This window comes from Schistocerca serialis, chromosome 11 (genome assembly GCF_023864345.2).
Source record: "Schistocerca serialis cubense isolate TAMUIC-IGC-003099 chromosome 11, iqSchSeri2.2, whole genome shotgun sequence".
Lineage (NCBI taxonomy): Eukaryota > Metazoa > Arthropoda > Insecta > Orthoptera > Acrididae > Schistocerca > Schistocerca serialis.
The window spans coordinates 157,300,640-157,321,316 of record NC_064648.1 but is presented as its reverse complement, the minus strand read 5'-3'; the positions used below and the strand labels follow the sequence as shown (position 1 = coordinate 157,321,316).

The window sequence follows — 20,677 nt, the reverse complement described above, 5'->3', positions numbered from 1 at the left end:
ACAACAACGGACCTACCACACTTCCCTGGGGCACTCCATATGATACCCTCACCTCCGATGAACACTCACCATCGAAGACAACGTACTGGGTTCTATTACTTAAGAAGTCTTCTGGCCACTCACATACTTGGGAACCAATCCCATATCCTCATACCTTATTTAGGAGGATGGGACACTGAGTCAAACACTTTCCAGAAGTCAAGGAATATGGCATCCGTCTGATACCCATCATCCACGGTTTGCAAGATATCATGTGAAAAAAGGGCAAGTTGTGTTTCTCAGGAGTGATGCTTTCTAAAGCCGTGCTGATGCATGGACAGCAACTTCTCTGTCTCAAGGAAATTCATTATATTCGAATTGAGAATATGTTCAAGAATACTGCAACAAACCGATGTTAAGGATATTGGTCTGTAATTTTGAGGATCCGTCCTTCTACCCTTCTTATATACAGACATCACCTGCACTTATTTCCAGTCGCTCGGGACTTTACGTTTGGCAAGAGATTCGCGATAAATGCAAGCTAAGTAAGGAGCCAATGCAGAAGAGTACTCTCTGCAAAACCAAATTGGAATCCCATCAGGACCTGGCGATTTATTTATTTTCAACCCATTCAGCTGCTTCACAGCCTCAGGGATGTCTATCACTATGTCCTCCACATGGGAATCTGTACGAGACTCAAACAGCGGTATGTTCATACGATCCTCCTGCATGAAAGATTTCTCAAATGCTAAATTTAAAATTTCAGCTTTCATTTTGCTGTCTTCCATTGCCAGGCCAGACTGATCAGTGAGCGACTGGATGGAACCTTTCAACCTGCTTACCGATTTTATGTAAGACCATTGAATGCTTCGCGCATCACGCTTTTTACAGCACCACGAATCTCTGCTAACTTTTGCCTGTCCTCATTCTCCTGATCTTTCTTGTACTGCGAGTGCAACTGCCTTTGCTTCCTGAGCATTCTCTGAATTGCGCTGTTAAACCACAGTGGGTCTTTACTGTCTGCAACCCACTTTTTTGGTATATACTTGTCGATTGTGTGATTTACGATGTGTTTAAAATTTGTCCATAATTCTTCCACATCCATTGTACCGGAAGTAAATGAAGTCGATTCATTTACTAAGTGGGATGCTAACAACTACTTATCTGCTCTTTCTAGTAAGAATACTCTCCTAGCCTTCTTGACCGACTTTTTAACTTTTGTAACCATAGTCATCCCCCTCCATGAACCATGGACCCTGCCGTTGGTGGGGAGGCTTGTGTGCCTCAACGATACAGATAGCTGTACCATAAGTGCAACCACAACGGAGGGGTATCTGTTGAGAGGCCAGACAAAAGTGTGGTTCCTGAAGAGGGGCAGCAGCCTTTTCAGTAGTTGCAAGGGCAACAGTCTGGATGATTGACTGATCTGGCCTTGTAACACTAACCAAAATGGCCTTGCTGTTCTGGTACTGAAATTGGCTGAAAGCAAGGGGAAACTACAGCCGTAATTTTTCCCAAGGGCATGGAGCTTTACTGTATGGTTAAATGATGATGGCTTTCTCTTGGGTAAAATATTCCAGAGGTAAAATAATCCCCCATTCGGATCTCTGGGCAGGGACTTCTCAGGAGGACATTGTTATCAGGAGAAAGAAAACTGGCAATCTATGGATTGGAGCGTGGAATGTCAGATCCCTTAATCAGGCAGGTAGGTTAGAAAATTTAAAAAGGGAAATGGATAGGTTAAAGTTAGATATAATGGGCATTAGTGAAGTTGTATACATGGAAGAACCCTGGAGATACTAAAAGGTATCAGATAGATTATATAATGGTAAGACAGAGATTTAGGAACCAGGTTTTAAATTGCAAGACATATCCAGGAGTAGATGTGGACTCTGACCACAATCTATTCGTTATGAACTGTAGATTAAAACTGAAGGAACTGTAAAAAGATGGGAATTTAAGGAGATAGGACCTGGATAAACTGAAAGAACCAGAGGTTGTACAGAGTTTCAGGGAGAGCATAAGGGAACAATTGACAGGAATGGGGGAAAGAAATACAGTAGAAGAAGAATGGGTAGCTTTGAGGGATGAAATAGTGAAGGCAGCAGAGGATCAAATAGGCAAAAGGTGAGGGCTAGTAGAAATCCTTGGATAACAGAAGAAATAATGAATTTAATTGGTGAAAGGAGAAAATATAAAAATTCAGTAAATGAAGCAGGCAAAAAGAAATACAAACGTCTCAAAAATGATATCGACAAGAAGGGCAAAATGGCTAAGCAGGGATGGCTAGAGGACAAATGTAAAGATGTAGAGGCTTATCTCACTAGGGGTAAGATAGATATTGCCTGCAGGAAAATTAAAGAGACCTTTGGAGAAAGGAGAACCACTTGCATGAATATCAAGAGCTTTGATGGAAACCCAGTTCTAAGCCAAGAAGGGAAAGCTTAAAGGTGGAAGGAGTATATAGAGGGTCTATACTAGGGCGATGCACTTGAGGACAATATTATGAAAATGGAAGAGGATGTAGATGAAGATAAAATGGGAGATACGATACTGTGTGAAGTGTTTGACAGAGCAATGAAAGATCTAAGTCGAAACAAGGCCCCGGGAGTAGACAACATTTCTTTAGAACTACTGACAGCCTTGGGAGAGCCAGTCCTGACAAAACTCTACCATCTGGTGAGCAAGATGTATGAGACAGGCAAAATACCGTCAGACTTCAAGAAGAATATAATAATTCCAATCCCAAAGAAAGCAGGTGTAGACAGATGTGAAAATTACTGAACTATCAGTTTAATAAGTCAAAGCTGCAAAATACTAACGCGAATTCTTTACAGATGAATGGAAAAACTGATAGAAGCAGTTTGGATCTACTTCGACCTCAGTAGACACAATATTTTTGTCAACCGCAATGAAGACACCACCACCTACGGTGTCTAATCTGTCTTTCCGATACATGTTCCAACCCTCACTAAATATTTCATAACTTCCTATCTCGGGGTTCAGCCATGTCTCAGTCCCAAGAGTAATTTTCTCGCCACACGCTTCTTGGAGGGCAGTAAATTCAGGAACTTTATTCCGAACACTCTGAAAATTTACTGCTAATATCTTGATAGCTGAAGTGTCTTTACACTGAGCGCGTCCTGATTTCCCTGCCTGCACGTCGACTGCTGAGCATTCATCAGGACAGCTCACACTACTGCGTAGCCTAAAAAAAAACTATGTGAATGCCACAAGTACTCTGCTACCAGAGTAGCCGCTTCCTTTGTGTAGTGCACCACTGATCTATATAGAGGGGTCCTACAATTCCCCACCAAATAGCGCAAGTCTAGAAATCTGCAGCCAAGACCATCACAGAGTCGACGAAGCCTCTGGTTGAGACCCTCCACTCAGCTCCAAACCAAAGGACCCTGATCCATTCTGGGAACGATGCTGCAAATAGAGAGCTCCGCTTGCACCCCACGTGCGAGGCCAGCAGTCTTGATCAAATCCGCCAGCCGCCCGTACAAACTGAGGATCGCCTCAGAACCCAAGTGACAGGCTCATTGGTGCCGATGTGAGCAACTACTTGCAGACGACTGCACCCCATATGCTTGATAGCCACAGGCAAGGCCACCTACACATCTCGGATAAGTCCCCCTGTCGGACAAACCGAGTGAACGTTGGATTTCTTTCCAGCCCTGTACGTTATTTCCCTAAGGGGCTCCATCACCTGCCTAACGTTGGAGCTCCCAATAACCAGCAAGCCTTTGCCCCCATGTGCCTGCTCAGGCTCTGCTGAAGGAGCGGCCACCTGCCCACTGACTGGATGAACGGGTGAGGCCAGTCGGACAGCCTCCACATTGACCCTCTGCCTCGAGCGCCACAAACGCGTTGCAGTCTGCCACTCACCCTGAGGTGAGGGTGGCCCCAATGCGCCGGGTACTCTAGAAGATGCCTCGGTGGCTGAGTCAGCGGGCACATCAAGCGACACCTGGGTTGTCCCAAGCGACGCGCCAGACCCTCCACCATCGCTATACCTCGAGGCAGCAGCCTGAAGGCGGCTGACCGTGGCCAACAGCACGCTCAGCTGCTCGCAAACCGCAGCCAGTTCCTCCTGCGCCCGCTCACACCCTATCCGTCCTACTGCTAATATCTAACGACTCCTCTCAAATACGAGAATACGCAAGGATTTTATGTAATTAAATACGCAAGCGCACAAACACTTAGAAAGAAATTAAGGATCAAACTACAAAACAAATATGGAAGCTATATATGTGACTCGCTACTGCACTGCTGCTGCACTGATACTTCACCAGCGGCTTAACTAATGATGATGGGGTACTAAATAGAATTAAGGAGAAAAGATGAAGTGATCTGCTGATGTGAGACATACTAAGGAATTATCAATCTGGTTACTGGAGGGTAGTATGAGGGCAAACATTATAGAGGGAGACCAAGACATGTAAATAGCTCTTTGACACAACAGCAATTACCTATTAATGTGACTTTTTTGTGGACTGCTTTCAGGTTACAGTTGTATTGAAAATCTAGCTTTTGTGTGAGCACCAAGCACACAAACTCTGGCATGTAGGTAATGCACATATTGTTGCCAGTGTCAGTAATAGTACCACAATATCACATGACCTTTTCCAGTACATCCACCTCCTCCCCACTTGAAATTCCTGAGATGTAATCTTGGATTTTCACGTACACAGTCAACAGAATCTGATAGCAAGTGGATGCTCTGTAGAGTACAATGAAAACACTAGCAACTGGGGTCTATTTGCATTTATTTATTTATTTATTTATTTACATGTCTATTTACATGTCAAGCTCTGTAGGACCAAATTGAGGAGCAAATCTCCAAGGTCATGGAATGTGTCAGTACATGAACTTACAACATAAAAGCAATAACAGATAAAAATAAATGTTCATGAACCTGAAAGAAAATCAGTCCATACATTTAAGCAAACGCTATCAGCAATACAATGAGAATCAGCTTAATTTTTCAAGGAACTCCTCGACAGAATAGAAGGAGTGACACATGAGGAAACTCTTCAGTTTAGATTTGAAAGTGCATGTATTACTGCTAAGATTTTTGAATTCGAGTGGCAGCTTATTGAAAATGGATGCAGCAGTATACTGCACATCTTTTTGCACAAGAGTTAAGGAATTCCAATCCAAATGCAGGTTTGTTTTCTGCCAAGTATTAACCAAGTGAAAGCTGCTTAATGTTGGAAATAAACTAATATTGGTAACAAGAAATGACAATAAGGAATATACATATTGAGAGGCCAATGTCAAAATACCCAGACTCATGAACAGAGGTCGACAAGAGGTTTGGAAACTCACACCACTTATTGCCCAACTGCCCATTTCTGAGCCAAAAATATCCTTCTAGAATGGGAAGAGTTACCCCAAAACATAATACCATACGACATGAGTGAATGAAAATAAGCAAAGTAGACTAATTTACGTGTCGAAGTATCACTCGCTTTCGATACCGTTCAAATAGTGAAAATGGCAGTATTAAGTCTTTGAACAAGATCCTGAATGTGGGCTTTCCACGACAGCTTACTATCTATCTGAACACCTAGGAATTTGAACTGTCCAGTTTCACTAATCATATGCCCATTCTGCCAGATTAAAACGTCAGGTTTTGTTGAATTGTGTGTTAGAAACTGTAAAAACTGAGTCTTACTGTGATTTAACGTTAGTTTATTTTCTACAAGCCATGAACTGAGGTCATGTACTGCACTACTTGAAACCGAGTCACTGTTGCACACAACATCCTTTACTACCGAGCTAGTGTCATCAGCAAACAGAAATATTTTAGAGTTACCCATAATACTAGAGGGCATATCATTTATATAAATAAGGAACAGGAGCGGCCCCAACACTGATCCCTGGGGCACCCCCCCCCCCCCCCCCCCATCCCACTTGACAGTACCCCACTCAGATCCCACATCACAGCCGTTATCAACATTGTGAATAATGACTTTTTGCTGCCTGTTGCTAAAGTAAGAGGTGAACCAATTGTGAGCTACTCCCCTTATTCCGTAATGGTCCAACTTCTGGAGCAATATTGTGAGATCAACACAGTCAAACGCCCTTGTTAAATCAAAAAATACACCAAGTGTTCAAAACTTTTTGTTCAGCCCATCCAGTACCTCACAGAGAAAAGAGAATATAGCATTTTCGGTTGTCAAACGACTTCTAAATCCGAACTGTACATTTGATAGCAAATCGTGTGATATAAAATGATCAATTAACCTTACATACACAGCCTTTTCGATAACTTTTGCAAACACTGATGGCATAGAAATAGGTCTGAAATTATCTACATTGTCCCTTTCTCCCTTTTTATAAAGCGGCTTTACTACTGAGTACTTTAATCACTCAGGAAACTGACCATTCCTAAAGGAAAAATTACAAATATGGCTAAATACAGGGCTAACATGTGCAGCACAGTACTTTAAGATTCTACTAGACACTCCATCATAACCATGAGAGTCCTTAGTCTTCAGTGATTGAATTATTGACTCAATCTCCCTCTTGTCTGCATCACAGAGGAGTATTTCAGAAGTCAATCTCGGAAAGGCATTTGCTAAGAAATTTATATGATTTCCTGTAGAACCTAAATTTGTATTTAATACACCAGCAATGCTCAGAAAATTATTGTTAAATACTGTACATATATCTGACTTATCCGTAACAGAAATATTATTACTGCAAACTGACTTTATATCATCAACCTTGTGCTGCTGACCAGACACTTCCTTCACAACTGACCATATGGCTTTAATTTTATCCTGTGAATTAGCTATTCTATTTGCATACCACATACTTTTTGCCTTGCTAATAATATTTTTAAGCACCTTGTAATACTATTTGTAATGGGCTACTGTAGCTTGATTGTGACTACTTCTAACATTTTGATATAATTCCCGCTTTGTTCTACATGATACCCTTATCCCACTAGTCAGCCAACCGGGCTGTCCATTACTGCTAGTACCCAATTTAGAATGTTCTAATGGAAAGCAACTCTCAAAGAGCATTAGAAATGTGTTATGGAAAGCATTGTATTTATCATCTATATTATCGGCACTATAAACATCTTGCCACTCTTGTTCCTTGACAAGTTTTGAAAAACTCTCTATTGCTGTTGGATTAACTTTCTTACATAGTTTGTAATTAAATATGACATTGGTTGAGTACAAAACCTTTTAGTGTTAAAATTTGTGCATCTTGGTCTGAAAGGCCATTCACCGTTTTACTAACAGAATGCCCATCTAGTAATGAAGAATGAATAAAAAAATTGTTTATAAGTGTGCTACTGTTCCCCTGCACCCTAGTTGGGAAAAACACAGTTTGCATCAGATCATATGAATTTAGGAGATCTACCAACATCCTTTTTCTTGCACAGTCATGTACAAAATTAATATTGAAGTCACCACATATAACTACTTTCTGGTACTTCCTACAAAGTGAATCAAGAACCCTCTCTAGCTTAAGCAAAAATGCTCTGAAGGCAGAGTTAGGGGACGTATAAACAACAGCAATTAGAAGTTTAGTTTCACTAAATTCAACTAATGCTGCACAGCTTTCAAATATCTGTTCAGTGCAGTGTCATTATACGTCTATGTACTTAAATGAAATACTGTTTTTTATGTACAGAGCCACTCCCCTACCCCACAAGGAACTCCTTGAGAAACAGCCAGCTCAGGATTGTACTCTTGTGACAAGAGCTGGCCCACTACCATAATCTGTTTACTATATGCTACTTTCCTGTCTACAGTCCTAGAGTTTTACAAGAAGACATACCACACCTATAATCTGTCCTGTTTCATGTGTATCATAAATGTTGTTCCTTGCCTTTCTCTTGACATCAGTAACTGTCTGAAGTCCCAGTGATTAATCACTTACAGAGAGGCATTTTACATTACTTTGTTCAGTATACATTTGCTACGTAACATATTGCTGTTTTTGCATAGTCTTTAATATCACCTTTCCATTTATATGCAGCAGGACGTTCTCCATTACATATTGTGCAATAAATAGATTCATTGTCACTGTCATTACACAATTTCACAAATTTGTATTCCTTTTGTAGATTAATATTAAAACACACTTTTTTTTGCCTATTCCTCAATGATGAGATAAAAAACAACTGAGATAAAATAATAATAAATGCACCGATGACTTACTTGACACATGAAACAGCACAGACATATAGCCCTTGTTGTTTTGCCAAATTACAAAGTGAAAAGTTGTGGCAGAGCCTGTAACCATAACTCCCTATTGTTGTATACATTTGTTCGAAGACTGGATGAGAGAAGCATGCAAGAGAATGTTTAAAAATGTAATTTTACACATATAGGCCCAAAATTTAAAAAAAAATCCTCACCAGTCAAAAAATTCTCAAACCCCAGACAGCACAAAAAAGGCCTGTTTGGGCTAGTCTTCAGTGTATGATAGGCCTATCCAAAAGGTAGCAAAATTTCCATTCTTTTTTGTGTTTTTGTTGACAAATCAATGAATCTCCTGTTTGGTATGTTGTTTCCTTTACTCCCGTATTATTTACATTCTGCCATAACCTTACATGCTATATTTATTCATGATACAATTACTCAGTCTTAGCAAACACAACATGTACCAGCATAAATTGCTGCCTTGAACATTATATTTACCTTTTCCAAACTCTTGGCGTGAATGTAGCATGAAGTTCTACAGCGATATTGAAGAACAGAGTTAAAAAAAAAAAAGAAAAGAAAAATAACAGAGAGAGCGGGAGAGAGAGAGAGAGAGAGAGAGAGAGAGAGAGAGAGAGAGAGAGAGAGAGAGAGAGAGAGAGAGAGAGAGAGAGAGGGGGGGGGGGGGGGGGGGGGAGAGAGAAGAAGTAGAAGAAAAGTGCAGATTATAATTCCATAGTCCTGAAGCAAATTACATTCCAATATAAAAATTATTCATTTAATGATTTACACAAGACTTTCATTAATTTTAGATTTACATCCCTTTTCTCCTCGGCACAATTTTTCTGATTTATGCTCCCAAAAATTTAGCAAAAATATCTGTTTCATCATCAACTTCCTGCAGTGTATTAGTGATTGACTCAATTGCAGGACCATATTTATCATTTTGCTCCCTTTTCTTCATTGTGTAGTACCTTGGAGTGGAAGTTTGAAGATCTGTGGACTGAAGAATTGTGTGTGTAGTTGCTGGGTTTTCATTAACTATAAATATAAAGGGTAGCCAACCAAGGACTCCCTGATTTATAATTAACTAACACAGAAAAGAAAAGAATTGAATGAATGGTAGATTAATTTTGAACACAAAGAATTTTGTACAGAAGTTATGAATAATACTTAGAAAAAATGCTAAGGCGCTGTATAATGTATGCTTTTATCAGCATGCATAAATAAATTTATCTTTAGCAAGCAGCCTTTGCAATCACATCACAATCTTTTCAAAATGCTCACTGATCATCATTTGTTAACACATCTTGAAATGTATGGAAATGAATAGTGAATAGTGTTTTATTTGTCTCATAACATACAATTTCCAATCATATGATTAGTGTACAGGAGACAGGTCAAAAAAATGGATAACTTAACTTAGGCCTAATTGGTACAAAGAATTTTAACATTAATATAAACTTTTATTTTTCTTTCCTCCTTTTTGTGATGGATAGCTACATTTACACACAAGACTATATGTAAATTTATCCTGCTCAAATGTTCAGTTCATCCTTCATGAACTCCCCAACAGTGTAGTAGCAGCGTTTGACAAGTATATCATATAGCTTTGATTTCAGTGTCTCTAGGTTCATACTCAGAACATTCTTTCCTTTTAGCTTGTTATGAATTTTCGTTGCCATATACTAAGGAGACCGCACATATAGATTTAAGCGATTAGTGGGAAGCATAAAATTGTCTTTGTTACTCGTGTTATATGTGTGATTGAAACAGTTTTTCTCGAATAACTCTAAATTGCTATGTAGAAAGATGATAATATCGTAGATGTATAAGGAGGGAACTGTTAATAACTGTTGTTTTTCAAATAGTAGGCAACATGATGTCCTTGGATGGGCAGTACACATGTTCCTTATTATTCTTTTCTGCAACTTTAGTATGCGCAATATATTGCTTGAATTTCCCCAAAAAATAATACCATACCTTACAACTGATTGAAAGTAGCTGTGGTATGCAATTTTTCTTGTATTCATGTCTGTTGCACCAGCTAATATTTGCATAGCAAATGCAAAGCTACATAATTTGTTTAGCCGGTAGTCAACATGTTTATTCCAATTTAAATTTTTATCTAAGTTTAACCCTAAAAACTTGACAGAATCCACTTCTTCTATATCCTGATTTTTATGAGTTATTTTAATTTCTTGGGGCTTTGACTGTTTTGTTCTGAACTGGACGATGTGGGTTTTGCGGACGTTCAATCTTAATCCATTCAGTTGGAACCATGTTTCTAGTTTGTTCATTGTGTTTATTATGTAGAGAGGGATTTTTTTGGGCTTCTGGTTTTCAGTTAATGCAGATGTGTCATATGCAAATAAAATCAATGGAGCATTTATATTGTTCGGTAAATCATTTATATAGAACAAAAACAAAATAAGTCTTAGAATCAAGCCTTGAGGGACACCTTGGGCTACTGTTTTCCATTTTGAATAGTAATTTGCTGCATTTGATGAGACAATCACTCTTTGTTTCCTATTTGATGAGTATGAAGTAAGCCAATTTAGAACATTACTCTTGTCAAGCTTATAGATGAGCAGTGCGTGATTTACAGAGTCAAAGGCTTTTGTGAGATCTCAAAATATTCCTGCTACTTTATTATGGTTGTCTAATGATGTGCTGATCTTGTCGATAAACTTGTTAATTGCATCAGTAGTACTTTTGCCATGCTGGAAACCAAATTGGTTTTCCGTAATAATATCATATTTCTCCATAAAATTTTGAATCTGCATAGCAGCAGCGTTTTCAAAGATTTTTGATAGGACTGGAAGGAGGGAGATGGGACGATAATTCCCCATGTCCTCTCTTGATCCTTTTTTGAGCAACAGTTTTACTTCCGCATACTTCAGTACCTCTGGGAAGCTTCCTTGTTCAAAGGATTGGTTTATTACTTTAGATAGTGGGTATCCTATTATTTTACACACAAATTTAAGGGCTTTTGCTGGTATTCCATCCCAACCTGCAGAATTTTTGTATTTTAGTTTTAATATAATTTTTTGTAGATCTATTGTTGAAACTGTTTTGAATTTAAAGAGGCATTCAGAATTATGATTTAGTCCAAAGGGACATACATTTTTCTCATAATCTGCAATATTAACCTCTGGTTTCACTACATTAATGAAGAACTCATTGAAGCATTCTGAAATTCAAGTCGGATTTACAATGATCTCATCTTCAAGCTTAATTGTACTAATTCCATGTCTAGAGGCTTTGATATCTAATTCGTGCTTTACAACTGACCACACTGCCTTTGATTTATTCTCATGTTTTAAGGATAATTTATTATTTGTCATTTGCTTTGCTGCTTTGACAACTTTCTTAAATGTACTTTTGTATCGTTTAACATATTCAATAAATTCAATATTTTTATTATGTCTTGGTTCCTTATGTAATTGCCTTTTCTTAGCACTGGAGATTTTTATACCTTTAGTGATCCATTTTAATTTTGTCATTTTATTAACATAAGTCTTTTGTGGAAACATTTCATTGAAAACACTTAGAGAATCCCCTAGAAATGCTTCAAAATTTGCTATGCATGAAATATTTTTATCAAAGTGCCATTCTGTCTCCTTGAGCTTATCATGGAATAGAGTCAAAGTTTCTTGGTTGAAGATCCTTTTTACATAAGCTTTTTTACATTGGACTTCTCTACCTGCTCGGGGTAGCTCAATGAATAATGCTGAATGATCAGAAATTCCTAGATCTACACAAAATTTATATCCATCTTAAAATTCATAATTCGTTAAAATATTGTCAATGCATGTAACTGGCTGAGCATTTTCTCTTGTAGATTCAGAAAAATTGAATTCGAAGCCATATTTTCTTTTTATTAAGAATTCAGTTGCAATGCAAACAGTTCATATTCATCCAGTGTGGTGGGATGGTCCCAGTTGATAATGTATTTCAACGTGTCCCAGAAAAGTAGTCCCAAAAGTCAGACTGAGTGAATATGGAGGCTTCCAATGCCTGTGTCCATAAAAATGAGATAATCCACACAATGACCCTATTCTCAAAGTATTCCTCAAGAAAGTGGAACACCAGTTTGGTCGGATGTGGTCAGGCCCCATTTTGCATGAATCACTCAGTGCACATTGATGCTCTAATGCTTATTGTTTGATGACAAACTTTTCAAAAATTATAATGTTTACTAGCTACTGATTCTTGCATGACGTAAGGGCTCATTGTATGCCTGCTGCATCTCACAAGCCTAAACAATAGCTTTAGGAGAATGCAATGGTTTTTCTTCATACAAAAGGGGCTTTTTGGTACCCCAAAATTGCCAGTTTTCTTATTCTCCAACACATTCAGATGGATGTATCCCTAACCAGTAAACCAGATGCAGCCAGCACCAAATCCTTCACTTATTGTGAGAATTTGGTCTGCAGTAAGCCCTTTATTTTATAGTGGTTACAGATAAGACCCGGTGGCTTTGGATTTTGAATAGGAACATATGTGGACCATTTCTCAGTAGTGTATGCATGCTTGAACACTTCAAACCAGCCTCTATAGAAATTGTTTGGGCAAATTTCCTCATATTCTGCTGTATTCTTTCAGAAACTATGGTGACATCTTCAGGAGTAACTACAGCTGCCACCGGCCCAACATTTACATGCTGCCTCTCCATTTGAAGTTGATTAACTGATTGCTCTGAACTTTGGAGTATTATTTATAAGTACATTGTTTTGCTATGACAGTTCCATGTTTTGTAACTATTATTTCAAAGCTTCTGTATAAAGTTCTTACTGCTTTCACAATAAACATAATGTCTGTTCTACTATTTTCATACTATTTAATTCTAATGTTAGCAAGTCCTTTGTTGGACACCTTGTATTACTACTGTTGCTATGCAAACTTTCCACATAATTTGCTACAGACTGCACTCCCAGTTTAGAATAGGTTGGCACTTCATTCCTATCTTCTGTCTGAAACATAAAACAAAGATTTTGATAAAGCATACAGGCTTGACTTTGGGAGGTGCATACTCAAATTATTCACTTAAAATTGCAATGGACAGAAAATAAAACCTTACAACAGTAAACTTCAGTTAGTCAAAGCTGACTATTTGGCTAATCACAACTGTCATTTCTTCGGCACTCTATAATTTAGTACATTACAACAATAGCACCGCAAGCAATAAGTGGAAAACGGGTATAGACACATTTATGCTACCTGAAACGTTCCAAAACGATTAAAAAGAAGTGAAATAAGGCCCCTACATAAACAACAGTTCACTGTATTAGTGCAGCATGACCAAGCAGTAGCACTTCACTACCTAGCTGCTGATGCATAATATGACACACACTCATTTCTAAAACCTGGTGGTAGATTAAAACTGTGTGGCCGACTGAGACTTGAACTCGGGGCTTTGCCTTTCACGGGCAAGTTTCACATCAGTACACACTCCATTGTAGAGTGAAAATCTCATTCCGGAAACATCCCCAGGCTGTGGCTAAGCCATGTCTTCACAGTATCCCTTCTTCCAGGAGTGCTAGTTTTGCAAGGTTCACAGGAGAGCTTCTGTGAAGTTTGGCAGGTAGGAGATGAGATACTGGCAGAACTAAAGCTGTGAAGATGAGGTGTAAGTCGTCCTTGGGTAGCTCATTTGGTGGAGGACCTTGCCTGCGAAAGGCAAGGGTCCCGAGTTTGACTCTCGGCCCAGAACAGAGTTTTAATCTGTCAGGTAGTTTCATATCAGCACACAGTCTGCTGCAGAGTGAAAATCTCATATTGCACATCTAGATGTAAAAAACTGTTGTGCTGAACAACAAGTTTTCCTTGGCTAGACAAAGATGGTTTCGACTAATGTAAAAAACTGTTGTGCTGAACATCAAGTTTTCCTTGGCTAGACAAAGATGGTTTCGACAAATGTGAACTGGTACAGTTTGTGCCGGTGCACTTCACAACTGGCTGTGTAAAACTGCTTGAATAGTTTTTATTCCATTCACATGTTTGCACTTATAGGCCTAACACTTAACTCCTGAATAATATCCATACAAACGTTTAATGATGTATGCAATGTAAAGGAAATGTGCAAACAGGAACACACACACACACACACACACACACACACACACACACACACACCAGTTTTCTCAGCTTCAATCCATAAAGCAAATTGTGGCCAAGTGCCTTGAATGTCAATGGAGTTGTTTTAGCTTTTTGTGAACATAGTGCTCAACCAAATATTCCATTTTATGCAAAATTGCACAATTTTGCCCTACATACTGCATCATTAACAGACAAATCTAAGAACTTTGCATCCCTTCCTTTTCTTGTTGGTATGAATGTTGAACACATTTTGCTCATTTAAAAATTCTACACAACACTCCTTTGGACTGTATAGCTGTGGGTGAAAGATTTTCACCTTTCAACACACCCCAGTTACAATCTAACTGGGAGAGTTTTTTTATAATAGTTTGCAAGTTGTACAAACATTCCTTTCCTTTCATCACATCTGTCAAAACATGTAATTCATCTCATGTCTTAAGTGGCCTTGATGCTCTTTCTAGCACTACCTAAAGAAGAGATGACCTGCCAGTAACTTGGTTGGCGTTCTTCCATCTCATTTGTCCACGTTCAGATGTATGTTTGGAACATCTGACATGCTCAGTATTGGTCTGCATGTTTCGAAGTACTCCTCGACATGCATTTTTCTCACTCTGATATCAGAAACTCAGTTCAGCCAATGTTGACATCTGAATTCCTGCTCTGTGTGACAATAGTTTAAGTATGTGTTCTCTCCCACTCAAATTTGCAGATTGTCCTTTGGTAACTCTTCACCTGAATAACAACTATTCTGCATCTGTTTGTCATACAAATGCTTATCAAGCATTCTAAATTAATACTGAGGAAATCTTTTCCCCTTTTCTTTGTTATAAATTTTCACACCCCATATACTGTACATGTATAACAGAGAAATGCACCCCTATTACAGAACGGCATATTATGTCATGGCATTGAATTTTATAAAGAATTACATAAAACAAGTAAACAAATGGAAGTAAACAGTTTCAAATTGATTGTGAAGGATTACCTGTCAAGCACAACTTAACTTGAGTATGTAGAAACACAGAACTGTAGTGCCAGTTTGGATTGCTTTATTAGAGTGTACAAATAAACAAAATATTGTATAGTATCATTTCTTGCTAAGAATGACTTGTAAAAGTTCAAGAAATGTTTATAGTACTTAAGAAATAGCCCAATATATTTTTATACTGTGCAGTTATAGATACACAGCACCAATAAATAAATTAATTAATTAATGGTCCTACACCACACAATATACCCTTTGTTTTTTTATTATTATTTTTTTTAATTGCAAGCTCTCTAACAATGTACACAGGCAGTAATTTCAGTTTAATGTAGTCTCACAGTGGGAGCAGCTTGGAATTTTTCACTTTTTAAATCACTAGCAGGGGTGAAGAAAGCAATAATAGAAAAAGAAGTAAAAAGAATTGCAAATACTGATGTTTGACCCTAAGGCCTTTTGCACCCTTAAACTGCTGCTTACTCTCCAAGCTTGCAACACTTACAAAAACAAAAACAAAAATAGTTATTCATAAGGTAAAGAGCATTACACATTCATTCACTCATTCATTCATTCATTTATTTATCATGTTCCATAGACCCCACCAATGAGAATCCTCAGGGATGTCTAATGAATGAAGGTGTACATTAATATGAGACAAACAAAGCACAGAAATTCCATCTCTGTTACAAAAAATGGTTCTGCGTACTATGGGACTCAACTTCTGAGGTCATTAGTCCCCTAGAAGTTAGAACTAGTTAAACCTAACTAACCTAAGGACATCACACACATCCATGCACGAGGGAGGATTTAAACCTGCGACCGTAGTGGTCTCGCGGTGCCAGACTGCAACGCCTAGAACCACACGGCCACTTCGGCTAGCCATCTCTGTTACATATTGAGAACTATCACTCCACCGCTCAATGCTATTCCACCTTATGTCATTTACATACTTAGTTATATTACATGACTGCTGTTTATCTACAATTAGTAGTGTAGTATTCACTTAATTACTGTTCTCTCTTTCAAAGAAAATATTTTTACATCTATAAATACTGAGTCCTGTTTAAAGTGCTTTGTTACTTGTTATAGAGTGTCATAAGAAACACTATTATCTACCATGCACATAACAGAAATTTAGATCCCCCAATTATGAAAGCCCAGATAATTTGCAGAAACAGTGAGTAATGAGATGTGTTTTTAATTATTTTTTGAATGGGTAGGGATCCCAAATTTTTGGCTTTATGTTAGATGGGTGCCCGCTGAGTATCTTATACATAGCTCTATTCTCCACCCTGGACAACAAAGCAATGTCTGGTTGAGAATTATTTTCATGTCTTGTATTCTTAATGTGAATATCACAGCTCAATTGAACCTGATTTTCTTTATCAACAACAAAAAATGTTAAGAAGTAAATGAATAAGAATTCCAAGCTCCTTAAAAATACCTGCCTAAGATATACAGTTATCTGCTTTACACAATATTCTTACTGGTCAGTTCTGCTGAACTTTATTTACTTTAATTGCACTGCCACAGAAGAAATCCCATAAGGCAGCAGGGTTAGAAATCATGCAAAATAAACCACTGCTCTTGTCTTTAGGTCAACACAATAGGAGATGCATCTATTGGCATAGCATATTCAAACAGAGCTTCTTCATTAACTTAGGTATGACCATTAATGTCTACTTGTGTAGTTAAAAAGTAATTATTGTTTGCTTGAAATTCCATAATACGAGTTTGTGTGAGGTTAGGACTTAAACCATTAGTCGCAAAACACTTATATGCATATTAAGTTCTCATCTGAGATATGACTGCCAGGACTCAGTTTGGACTCTCAGTTAGTATGCTTGTGTCATCAGCAAATATTACAGTATTTGAACTGACCCTTATAGTCAATGGAAGATCATTTATGTAGATTACAAAAAAGAGTGGGTCATGTAATGATCCTTGTGACAATCCACATGTTATGTTCATCCATTCTGAAGCTATTTTCATACCTGAGGCAGAGACTATTAGTGCAACTCTCAACATACTGTTAAGGAGATAAAATTGCCTCCGAGTAAGGGGGATGCTGTTAATGCCATTTAACATTTTAGTTTGATAGTTGAGTTTCACAAGATGGCAATGATTGGACTAGGTGTAAACTGCTCTGATAAAAGTTAAGTAAAATGTGGTAATAATTGTAATGTGCATTACAAAAAAGTTAGCAAAGGTATCCAGGGTAATAGTTGTAAATAGAGGTTTCACAAAAACTGTAGCAGAACAAATATGATATTGGTAACGGTGGCCTACTCATAATCATATGCTGCTTGTGTAACAAAAACATGTAAAAAAAAAGAACACCATTATCATATGAGACAAGGCCTCAATAATTCAAGCACTGCAAAAATGATGAAGTATCACAAATAAAAATGCAAAATAGTTTAAAAGTGGACAAAGGTAATAGTTTTGTAACATTTAGCTCATGTGTAACAGAGAAATACTCTACATTGAAAAAAAAAAAAAGTACAATTTAGAAAAAAATTGTGTAGCAATAGCAGATGAGGAACGATATTTTACACAGATCTGAAATGAATCCAATAAAAAGTTTGTACTTGGGAATGTAGAAGATAGCACCAATGTGTTAAGACTCATGTGTAAAAGTGAGCCTTCGAAAACAAATACACAATCTTCAAAAAACAATTCTGCAGTCACGCAAAAATGAATACAAGTAAAATATTCAAGTAAAAATATTCAGAGACAAGCACGCAATGTTTCAAACTTTGTATCAAAGTCTGCTAAAGAGACTTCAGGTGTTGTTAAGCCTAGGGTAAAATTCAGAAATGTGATAAGCACTGTAGAAAAAGAATGTGTCAATTCTGTAGTAAACCTTGATCACAACAGTTATGAAAAGGCTAGTTTTGCAATGCACGGGCAATAACTGATTGGATCTAGTAAGAAGAGAATCACATCAGATATAGACAAAGCTGTTGATGAAATAGTGTGCTAGAGCAGCTGTAAAAACAAACAAGCCATTACCTTAAATGCTCACATGCAGAGAAACTAGAGAAATGGGCTGATTTTCCAAACTTCATCTGGCCCAATATTAACACGCAGAGCAAGTATTCAACTCACCTTTACCTTGCAACCAAACTGCAGGATCTTCCATTTTTCTGACCATTGCACACATGGTGCAGTAGATGGTGAGCAACAGCAATGAGGAGATGTGCAACATAAATGAAAGTAGATAGGCTTGTTGCTACATCTGCAAGATGATGCCTGTTCCGATTTTGGGACAGTCACATAGGAGTGATGCCAGTAGCACCAGCTTGCTTTAAATACATGCTATAATGGTCCCGAGCATTAATTACCTTTGAGATTGAACATGGTGAAATGGTGTTACTCAAGAATGCCTTTAAGGTGACAAGGATGCCACCATCAACACCTCACTGTGTCTGAGCAAGGTCATTCAATAGGGCTATGGGAAGCTAGATGGTAGTTCTACATTGTTGCAGAAAGACGTGACAGGAATGTAGCCACTGTACATTATTACTGGCAGCAGTGGCCACGAGAACGTACAGCCGCAAGAAGATGGGTTCCTGATGGACACACAGCACTACCGAGAGGGAAGACCGTCACGTTTGGTGTATGGCTCTAGAGCATTGTATGGCATTTGCAATAACAATGGGAGCAGCAGTTGGCACCACAGTGACACAGTGGACTGTTACAAATCAGTTACTTTGAGGACAGCTCCGAGCCAGACGTTCTGTAGCACGGATTCCACTGATCCCAAACCGACACCATTTGCGACTGCGATGATGTCAAGTGAGAGCACATTGGGGGGCAGGGTTGAGGTATGTTGTGTCTTCTGATGAAAGCTGCCTCTGCCTCGGTGCCGTGATGGCTCTGTGTCGGTTAGGAGTAGGGCAGTCGAGGGCCTGCAACCGGCCTGTCTGTGTGTTAGACACACTGGACCTACACTTGGAGTTATGGTCTGGGGTGTGATTTTCTATGACAGCAGGAGCACTCTCCTGGTTATCCCATGCACCCTAACTGCAAATCTGTATGTCAGTTTGGTGATTCAACCTGTTATGCTGCCATTCGTGAACGGAATTCCAGGTTTTTTTCCCAACAGCATAATGCTCACCCACATATCACTGTTGTAAGCGAACGTGCTCTACACAGTGTCAATGTGTTACCTGAGTCAGCCTGATAACCAGATCTGCCTCCAATTGAACATAAGTGGGACATCAGTGGATGACAACTCGAGCCTCATCCACAAACAGTATTAACCATCCCTGTATCGACCAGGTGTGTCAGGCATAGAACTCCATCCCACAACTTGGCATCCACCAACAGTAAAACACAGTGCATACACGTTTGCATGCTTGCATTCAAAGTTCTGGTGGTTACACCACTTATTAATTCACCAGAATTTCATATTTGCAATGGTATCTTGCACTTACGTAAACTATAACATTGCAATGTTACCTACTTAAAAAAATTATCTAGGCAAATCTATTCCTACAATTTTTAATTACTCTACATTAATTATTTTTGGTGTTGCTATTTTTTCCTAGCCAGTGTATATGTAAATAAATTTTGTAATCACCTATGTCATGCATTGAGGTGCTGGAACTACCTGCCAATTTTTTGCACACATTCCTCACATCTACTGAAGAAATTATTTGTCACACAAAGTGAATGAACTGACCCATGGATATTGTCCTTGAGTTCCTGCAACGTGTGTGGATTTGTTGTGCTACTTTGGCCTTTAGTGCTCCCTACAAATAAAAATGTCATAGGGTTAAATTGGGACTTCAACTGTGCCAGATATTGTTGTTTAATTACTTTGTGAATTGTATGCAAAGAAAAATTTGCCAGATGAACCTCTACTGGAACTTGTTGAAAAAATACAATGCTTCATTCTCTTTAACTCTATTCATTAAAATTGGTTACAAACGTCTTGCACATTCCTTTCACTGTTAACTGTGTCATTAAAATTATTGGGCCCATTATTCTGTCACCTCTAACTATGCACCACACTATTTTCTGACCATGAATGGGTTCCTCGTGAAGCAGAATAGCTGTGACAGTGTTCCAAAATTGACAGTTTTGAGAATTAACATACTCACATAAACTGAATCGTGCCTCATCTGAAAACAGAATGAGGTATCAACATAATTCGCTGTCACACACGTTTCAAAACCCACTTGCAAATATTAACACGGACAGCCCGATCACCATGTTTAAATTCTTCCACTACTATTTCTTTATATGACTTTAGCCCATATAACTTAGTAGTTCTTTGTACAGAGGTACATGAAATTTGTGTTCAATGTGAAAGATGTCCAAAAGACTTTTTAAGGATATTTATTGTCCAAGTGATAAGCAATGTCATCAAGATGAGCTTCTGGACTTCTTGTCATGAGCACTTCCCATTTCCAAATTTTTTCACTAACTT

At 38.3% G+C, this 20,677-nt stretch overlaps 1 protein-coding gene and 1 long non-coding RNA gene across 8 annotated transcripts in view; one reads left to right on the top strand and one right to left on the bottom strand.

Annotated features, from left to right (window-relative positions):
• Positions 1–20,677, top strand: part of LOC126426830 (F-box/LRR-repeat protein 14-like) — a 624,998-nt gene that overhangs the window by 156,209 nt on the left and 448,112 nt on the right. The window contains exon 4 of one of the 3 annotated variants that reach the window (XM_050088852.1): positions 12,762–12,899. The exons of the other annotated variants lie outside the window; for them this stretch is intronic. The gene's annotated coding sequence lies outside the window, so the exon portion shown is untranslated. Of the gene's footprint in view, positions 1–12,761; positions 12,900–20,677 lie in introns of those variants that run through there. 3 annotated transcript variants of the gene reach the window in all.
• LOC126426836 (uncharacterized) overlaps positions 1–20,677 on the bottom strand; it is a 409,903-nt gene that overhangs the window by 192,974 nt on the left and 196,252 nt on the right. The gene's annotated exons all lie outside the window — the stretch shown is intronic.